The sequence below is a fragment of the Parasteatoda tepidariorum genome, chromosome 1 (assembly GCF_982258835.1).
Source record: "Parasteatoda tepidariorum strain Cologne lab strain chromosome 1, Ptep-v5.0, whole genome shotgun sequence".
In the NCBI taxonomy this organism is placed as follows: domain Eukaryota; kingdom Metazoa; phylum Arthropoda; class Arachnida; order Araneae; family Theridiidae; genus Parasteatoda; species Parasteatoda tepidariorum.
The window spans coordinates 33,473,157-33,482,939 of NC_141755.1; the positions used below are offsets into that span (position 1 = coordinate 33,473,157).

Here is a 9,783-nt window from a genome sequence, read left to right on the forward strand (position 1 = left end):
TGAACTTTTCTTTTTATTGTAATGGTATAATAAGTCTGACCTGTGGAAGGATGAAATTACGGTTTCGCGCGTTTTTAAGTCTTCCCACTGAGGATTACATTTCGATGAAAAAAAAAAAAAAACTTTGCGAAAAGCTTTGTTTGAAATTTGGGAGTTTCAAAATTGTATTTCTTTAAACCATAATTGGCGTTTCTGACCATATCATTGAGCAAATGCAAGAGTACAAAACTTTATTCTATTTCATTTTTTTCTTGATGATTTGATCATTTTACCGATGATTTGATGATCTGCATATATTGTCGTGCATGCACGAATATCGAATGGAAATATTCTGGGAAACGAGCTCATTATTTTAACTGAAAGGAAAATATTTTTGCTTTAAAACGCTGCTAATAAATACGCATTTTTGTTGACCTTTCAGCATTAAAAATAATAAGACATAAAAAGCATCAAAATTTTCAAAATAGACTTCAAAACTAAATCGAAATTAAGACAAATATGACCTAACACAAGTACGTGGATGCAAGCACATATATATATATATATATATATATATATATATATATATATATATATATATATATATATATATATATATATATATATATATATATATATATATATATATATATATATATATATATATATATATATATATATATATATATATATATATATATATATATATATATATATACTAGCTGTACCCTGCGTGCGTTGCAACGCTTTCAATTTGAATTTGAATTTTGTATTTAAGTGTGTAAATGACATTTGCGATTATGATTTGAAATGCAAATTTTATTTAATGGTGAAAAAAAGCAGTTAATTCTCTAGGATATCATTAGTGCATTTTCAAACAGACATGTATGGTGATGCACACGGAGCATGAAACATATTTTGGACAATGATCTGAAATAAGACTGGATCTATGGTGACTGTTATAAGTTTTACTGGCTCGATATTGGGTTGTTAAAATTTAAAGGATGGCCGAAACTAAAAAATAGTGAGCAATAACCCTTAAAAATAAAAAAACATAGAAGAAAACACACTAGAAATCAAGATGTCTTTGCAATGATTTTTCACATACCTGTTGCAGGTGGGAGACGACACACAATTTGGCTTAGCTGCAATAATTTAAAGAAAAACACAAGGAAAAGTCCAGAGTTCATTTTTTTTTGTTGTAGTTTATTACTGCAGATCACTTCATACCAATAAAATCGTTGGGGCATCAGAATCACAAGTATGTCCAGTTAGGGGTCACAAGGCATATTTTTCAACATTGATCATCTTTTCATCTCCTAGTAGCATCAGTGGCGGCTGGCAGTTGTCTCAGTCGACACATAAACATTTCGCTTCTGGAAGGGCGATCCAAAAATTACGATGTCGATAGATTGATTTTCGTTCTTGTCGAAAAAAAAAACCGCATCCTTGGGGAGTCGGCGGGCAGGTATTACGCCATTAAAAAGGGAGTGAAGTTCCTTCCCTCAAACAGAGAGAAAACCGAAGCAAACTAAACGCTCAGTACGCGAGCGAGGTGACTGAGAAAAATCAAAGTATCGAATAATCACTTAAATGTTCATGGCGAGGAAACAAAAACAAAACAAAATCACAGCCCGCAGAGGGGAACCACAGAGGGTCGGAGAAATATGACCGCCATATATTTAAAACAAAAATAAAACTCCGTCTCTCCAAAGAGAGGAGGGGGTGAAAATGAAAAACCCCTGTTAAGGGATTGTAAGATGGTGTTGACAACTAAATTTCGAATGTCTCCGCTCCCAGAAAATGGGCGGTATTTAAAGAAATAGCTAGAAGTGGAAGTTAAACTTCCTAAAAAGCCAAAAAAATCGAGCTTAAGGAGCGAACTGAACTGAGTTAACTAACTCCTTAAATTTAAGCATAATTAAATACTAACGGCGACCGTACCGTAACTACAAACATGTGTTGACATCAAAGGTCGCCGACAGCCTTCTTTCCAAGAAAAAGGAGTGTCTCAAGAATGTGCAAGGAGCCTCCTGGGGAAAGTGTCCTCATTGCGCTAACGCGTTAAGGGGCGAGAAGAAAAAGATGAAGACAATACAAACTGTATCTAAAAATATAAATTAAGTCGAAAAATAAGTATATTGATTAATAAAACGGGATATTTAGAAATTAGGCTGTGACTTAATGTCACATTATACCCACAGCCGGTGAAAAAAAATTTTGAAGAAATGAAATTTTTTTTTTTAAAATTAAATTTAAAAAAATTAGCAGAAAGGCCTAAAGTATTCGTAACCGAAAAGCATTAAATTTAACAATTTAACAACCTGCCACTAAAAATAATAAAATTAATAATTTAACAACCTGCCGCTCCAGTCCACCACATCAGCCTTAACAGAACATTCAGATGTTACATAACATTCGATCTCAAAAATTTTGACAGTAAATTGGTCTCAAGTAGAAATGCTGTGCCCCAACATAGTTACAATAGCAATCACAACACACAAACGGACAGTAACAGCTGTACATAGCTGATCTTGAATATTACAAAGTAAACAATCTTAATTGTTTGCTAAAAAGTAAAAAACACAATGTTCATTGTTTGAAAAAAACAACAACAAATCTTAATTGTTTACAAAAACAACAACAACAAAAACAATCTTAATTGTTTGCTAAACACTTTTGACCTACCCGATAGTCAAAATAAAGTGCACTTGACATTAAAAAAATTATCTCCACAGAAAATAAAATTACAGAGATAAAATGTGACTCAATGAGTATATAGATAACTCACTCAATAAATGTGAAAAAAAAATATGAGGTAATTCATTAACTCAAATGGTTCCTTATAAAAAGGAATGAAAAAAAAATTGATTTTGTTTGCTGAATTATGCTTATATAAAAAATTTGAGAATTGCAAACAAATGAAAACAAATCAGGCTAACATTGTAGACTGATGGTATTCCGAGTTTAAACGAATGAAAAAAAAAATTTGTACAACAAAGTTTTGTACAATTCAATTATTGAAAAAAATTAAAACCAATCAAATACGACTGATAATTTAGTATTCCGAGTTAAAACGACAAAAATTAGTATACAACCTATGAATTATGCATGGGTTCAGAAATCAAAGTCATTAGTGAGATCAATTAAGTGCACAAAAATTAACAAGTTAAAACTTAGAGAGATTTAAATTTAAAAAACAGACTTAAATTAATAGAAACGCCTAGGCAAAGACATTGAACTTAACACCTGCAAAAACTAAGTTAGAAATTACACCTTAAAAAAATCACAGACATATTTCTCACTAAAAAAATTGATCACATAAGTATGTTGAAACCATATGCATCATATTCTACACACAACTATGTATAACAAACACACACCAAAACAAAATTTATCTATAGACAAAATTTATAACAATGATCAAAAACGCTGCTTACCAATACTGGTAACTAATGATTACTTAAAGTGTCCATAAACAATGCCTATAAAGTATGCTTAAAAATGAAAATTCATGAATTCACATATTATGAATAAATATAAAAATGCTTGATGAACATAAAAATAAAAAAATTGATGAACATAAGAATAAAACCAGTTTGATGAACATAAAAATAACAAAAAGTGCTTGCAAGCAGACATAAACAAAATTAAAATCATCAACACTACAGATACAAAAAATTTTGTATCTAAAACACAGAGCTGTAGCCGTTTACTACATTCTGAGAATCCAAAAGTTATGTAATAAAACTTTATTCATTACATAAGAAAAGAAAAAAATTCTGTACAGGAGCAAGGATCAAAAAAAATGAAAAAAATTGGCATTCGAAATTTTGTGTCATCCTCAAAGTTAAATTAAGTGTTTACTAATGTTAAAAATGTCTAAAACATGACCTAACAATCATTAGAAAAAATGTAAAAGCTAGACAAGAACCAATTTGTATCATTTGTTCGTTTATAAAATTAGTGATTACTTAATCAATGTATTATTGATAATGAAAGATTTGATGATTATAACATATTATTACAACACAAATGAAAGCATGTTCTCAAACAAAGCAAAAAATGTTTAACCTCAAAAGACACTTAATTATTAGTTTAACATTAACAATGAAGGTAACATTGTGAAAGTTATGTACTTTAGTAATTATTAACATATGGATATTCAAAGGTTACGCAAAAGATTTTTCTCAAAGAGCATCAAAACAATTCAATTATTTAATAATTGACTCGAATCATTTTTTTTTTTGTATTTATTTCAAATTATTATTATATATATATATGTCATATATATCATCTGGTTCTTTGACCAGGGAATCATAATTGATCTTCTGGTTTCTTTGACCAGGAATACCTTCTGATCCATTTTTGATCAGGAAACTAAAATTAATAATTAACTTCTGGCTCTATTATGTCCAGGGAAAAGTAAAAGAAAAAAATTCTGGTTTAATTTACCAGCAAAAATCGTTGAGCTCAGGTATTACCCAGAGCAATCAGGACATATTTTATCCCAATTAGTTTAAAAAAATTAATCCCAAAAAATATTGATGCATCTGTATTACCAGACACGATTCAGGACAATAGATTTATCCCAAATATTCTTTTTTTTTTTTTTTTTTTTTTGTAATAATTCAAGTAAATATTAAATTTTCAGATACTCCAGTAAGAAAATCGTAACGTATTCCAACATAGAAGCCTAGCAAATCTTACATCAAAACATTGATTCACTGAAATTGAGAACATGACATAATAAAAAAATTGGGAAAGAGCCAAATTTGAGAACATTAGATAAAAAAATTTTGGAAAGAGAATTTTTTTTTTTTTTTTTTGAAAAATTGATAAAAATTGACCAAAAGAAAATATAAAAGGGAACTGCTCATCCTCCATCATTAGAAAAAAACCTTTCATTTTTGAATACATCATTCAATTAAGAGCAAATTAGTAAAAATTAGAAACGTTAAAAAGTTAGAAGAAATAAATTTATAAATGCAAAAGTCATTGATATTGTATAACAACTGCCACAAGACCCCGCTGTACCATGGATATGTAATGACCAGCATCACACACAACGATGCCCAAATAACACTCGTCACACACATATATCAATAAGTTAATTACAAAAATTATTATCAAAAAAAATTATTTGTTGAACCATAAGGATAAACCTTAGGGATAGTGATATTGTTAAACTTATCAGGCATAATTGCCAAATTAACATTAGTCCTGCGGGTTTGAATTGGGGGCATCTACCAAAAATATTTTATATTGATTAGTATCATTGAAAAAAACCTTTACATAAAAATATAGTATAAAATTACCATTACTACAACAATACCATATATTTTAAAAATTAAGTTTTAAGAAAAAATTGTATACAACAAACCACAATTAAAAATTGCCATAGTCAAAAGGAATTATGATATGACTCAAATGATTACATTGAATTATCTAACCATATGAAATATCTTGAAAAACAAGTACTAAATAATACTGACAATTAAATATTTAAAGAAGCATTAGAAATAAAACATTCATAAACCTGACTCATTTTAACCTGTGACCATGAATCTTATCATGAATTTTATGTGAACTAGTTAAATATTGAAAAAAACACATTTTAAAGACTGATATGAATACAAATTACTTATTATTACTAATGATTAGCATCAACAAATTACAATACTTTAAAATTAATATACCTAGTACTGCTATTCAAAATGAAATTATTCAAGAAGTGAACCTTAAGTTTAAATCAAAAAAATTAAAATTATAATCATTCAAATACATAAGAGCTGTGCGATTCTTACTCAACCAATATGGCATTTGTGTAAACATCAATAACATTGAACATCAATTTTAAATACTAAAATCAAATCCTATTTTAGATGATTTATGAAGAAATAGTTAACTGCATTTTCTCACTTAAAGTTATACTATTAATTAAAATAGTTACCATAATCAATATCACAAAACAATTGCATGAATCAACTACAGCATATAATAATTATTATTATTTTAAATCAACTCAAAAATCATACTTAACTTAATATATAAACACCAGCTTGAAGTCAAAATTAATCCTATATTTATTTATTATTTGCAGCAATTGAGCCCAACAATGTAGGTAATAAATGAAAACCTACTTTTTACATAAAGCATTACAGTACTGATTATTTTTTTTAGAAAAAAATGTAGGTAGCTAGAAATTTTGGTCAAAAATCAAAATCTTCAATCATTTAATGATTAAAACAACAAAATGCCAGGAATTAATTTCTTAAATCTTCAATTACTGTTAATCAAAAGAATTATTATATTAAACAAAATTAAAATTATATATATTAATTATAATTAAACCTTAAATCATTTTTAGAAAACAAAAAAATTTTGATAAACAAGTACCACAGCAATGTGGCTGGTCAACGGCGCCAAATGTTATAAATTTTGATGAACATAAAAATAAAAAATATTAGAAGAAAACACACTAGAAATCAAGATGTCTTTGCAATGATTTTTCACATACCTGTTGCAGGTGGGAGACGACACACAATTTGGCTTAGCTGCAATAATTTAAAGAAAAACACAAGGAAAAGTCCAGAGTTCATTTTTTTTTGTTGTAGTTTATTACTGCAGATCACTTCATACCAATAAAATCGTTGGGGCATCAGAATCACAAGTATGTCCAGTTAGGGGTCACAAGGCATATTTTTCAACATTGATCATCTTTTCATCTCCTAGTAGCATCAGTGGCGGCTGGCAGTTGTCTCAGTCGACACATAAACATTTCGCTTCTGGAAGGGCGATCCAAAAATTACGATGTCGATAGATTGATTTTCGTTCTTGTCGAAAAAAAAAACCGCATCCTTGGGGAGTCGGCGGGCAGGTATTACGCCATTAAAAAGGGAGTGAAGTTCCTTCCCTCAAACAGAGAGAAAACCGAAGCAAACTAAACGCTCAGTACGCGAGCGAGGTGACTGAGAAAAATCAAAGTATCGAATAATCACTTAAATGTTCATGGCGAGGAAACAAAAACAAAACAAAATCACAGCCCGCAGAGGGGAACCACAGAGGGTCGGAGAAATATGACCGCCATATATTTAAAACAAAAATAAAACTCCGTCTCTCCAAAGAGAGGAGGGGGTGAAAATGAAAAACCCCTGTTAAGGGATTGTAAGATGGTGTTGACAACTAAATTTCGAATGTCTCCGCTCCCAGAAAATGGGCGGTATTTAAAGAAATAGCTAGAAGTGGAAGTTAAACTTCCTAAAAAGCCAAAAGAATCGAGCTTAAGGAGCGAACTGAACTGAGTTAACTAACTCCTTAAATTTAAGCATAATTAAATACTAACGGCGACCGTACCGTAACTACAAACATGTGTTGACATCAAAGGTCGCCGACAGCCTTCTTTCCAAGAAAAAGGAGTGTCTCAAGAATGTGCAAGGAGCCTCCTGGGGAAAGTGTCCTCATTGCGCTAACGCGTTAAGGGGCGAGAAGAAAAAGATGAAGACAATACAAACTGTATCTAAAAATATAAATTAAGTCGAAAAATAAGTATATTGATTAATAAAACGGGATATTTAGAAATTAGGCTGTGACTTAATGTCACATTATACCCACAGCCGGTGAAAAAAAATTTTGAAGAAATGAAATTTTTTTTTTTAAAATTAAATTTAAAAAAATTAGCAGAAAGGCCTAAAGTATTCGTAACCGAAAAGCATTAAATTTAACAATTTAACAACCTGCCACTAAAAATAATAAAATTAATAATTTAACAACCTGCCGCTCCAGTCCACCACATCAGCCTTAACAGAACATTCAGATGTTACATAACATTCGATCTCAAAAATTTTGACAGTAAATTGGTCTCAAGTAGAAATGCTGTGCCCCAACATAGTTACAATAGCAATCACAACACACAAACGGACAGTAACAGCTGTACATAGCTGATCTTGAATATTACAAAGTAAACAATCTTAATTGTTTGCTAAAAAGTAAAAAACACAATGTTCATTGTTTGAAAAAAACAACAACAAATCTTAATTGTTTACAAAAACAACAACAACAAAAACAATCTTAATTGTTTGCTAAACACTTTTGACCTACCCGATAGTCAAAATAAAGTGCACTTGACATTAAAAAAATTATCTCCACAGAAAATAAAATTACAGAGATAAAATGTGACTCAATGAGTATATAGATAACTCACTCAATAAATGTGAAAAAAAAATATGAGGTAATTCATTAACTCAAATGGTTCCTTATAAAAAGGAATGAAAAAAAAATTGATTTTGTTTGCTGAATTATGCTTATATAAAAAATTTGAGAATTGCAAACAAATGAAAACAAATCAGGCTAACATTGTAGACTGATGGTATTCCGAGTTTAAACGAATGAAAAAAAAAATTTGTACAACAAAGTTTTGTACAATTCAATTATTGAAAAAAATTAAAACCAATCAAATACGACTGATAATTTAGTATTCCGAGTTAAAACGACAAAAATTAGTATACAACCTATGAATTATGCATGGGTTCAGAAATCAAAGTCATTAGTGAGATCAATTAAGTGCACAAAAATTAACAAGTTAAAACTTAGAGAGATTTAAATTTAAAAAACAGACTTAATAGAAACGCCTAGGCAAAGACATTGAACTTAACACCTGCAAAAATTAAGTTAGAAATTACACCTTAAAAAAATCACAGACATATTTCTCACTAAAAAAATTGATCACATAAGTATGTTGAAACCATATGCATCATATTCTACACACAACTATGTATAACAAACACACACCAAAACAAAATTTATCTATAGACAAAATTTATAACAATGATCAAAAACGCTGCTTACCAATACTGGTAACTAATGATTACTTAAAGTGTCCATAAACAATGCCTATAAAGTATGCTTAAAAATGAAAATTCATGAATTCACATATTATGAATAAATATAAAAATGCTTGATGAACATAAAAATAAAAAAATTGATGAACATAAGAATAAAACCAGTTTGATGAACATAAAAATAACAAAAAGTGCTTGCAAGCAGACATAAACAAAATTAAAATCATCAACACTACAGATACAAAAAATTTTGTATCTAAAACACAGAGCTGTAGCCGTTTACTACATTCTGAGAATCCTAAAGTTATGTAATAAAACTTTATTCATTACATAAGAAAAGAAAAAAATTCTGTACAGGAGCAAGGATCAAAAAAAATGAAAAAAATTGGCATTCGAAATTTTGTGTCATCCTCAAAGTTAAATTAAGTGTTTACTAATGTTAAAAATGTCTAAAACATGACCTAACAATCATTAGAAAAAATGTAAAAGCTAGACAAGAACCAATTTGTATCATTTGTTCGTTTATAAAATTAGTGATTACTTAATCAATGTATTATTGATAATGAAAGATTTGATGATTATAACATATTATTACAACACAAATGAAAGCATGTTCTCAAACAAAGCAAAAAATGTTTAACCTCAAAAGACACTTAATTATTAGTTTAACATTAACAATGAAGGTAACATTGTGAAAGTTATGTACTTTAGTAATTATTAACATATGGATATTCAAAGGTTACGCAAAAGATTTTTCTCAAAGAGCATCAAAACAATTCAATTATTTAATAATTGACTCGAATCATTTTTTTTTTGTATTTATTTCAAATTATTATTATATATATATATGTCATATATATCATCTGGTTCTTTGACCAGGGAATCATAATTGATCTTCTGGTTTCTTTGACCAGGAATACCTTCTGATCCATTTTTGATCAGGAAACTAAAATTAATAATTAAC

At 29.0% G+C, this 9,783-nt stretch overlaps 1 long non-coding RNA gene across 1 annotated transcript; it reads right to left on the bottom strand.

Moving 5' to 3' along the window:
- Nucleotides 1-1,411: 1,411 nt before the first annotated feature.
- Nucleotides 1,412-9,107, bottom strand: LOC147816373 (uncharacterized). Its single transcript, XR_015433173.1, has 2 exons — nt 7,753-9,107; nt 1,412-7,715 (listed from the first exon to the last, which is right to left on the bottom strand). It is a non-coding gene; the product is annotated as an uncharacterized LOC147816373 (long non-coding RNA).
- Nucleotides 9,108-9,783: the final 676 nt, after the last annotated feature.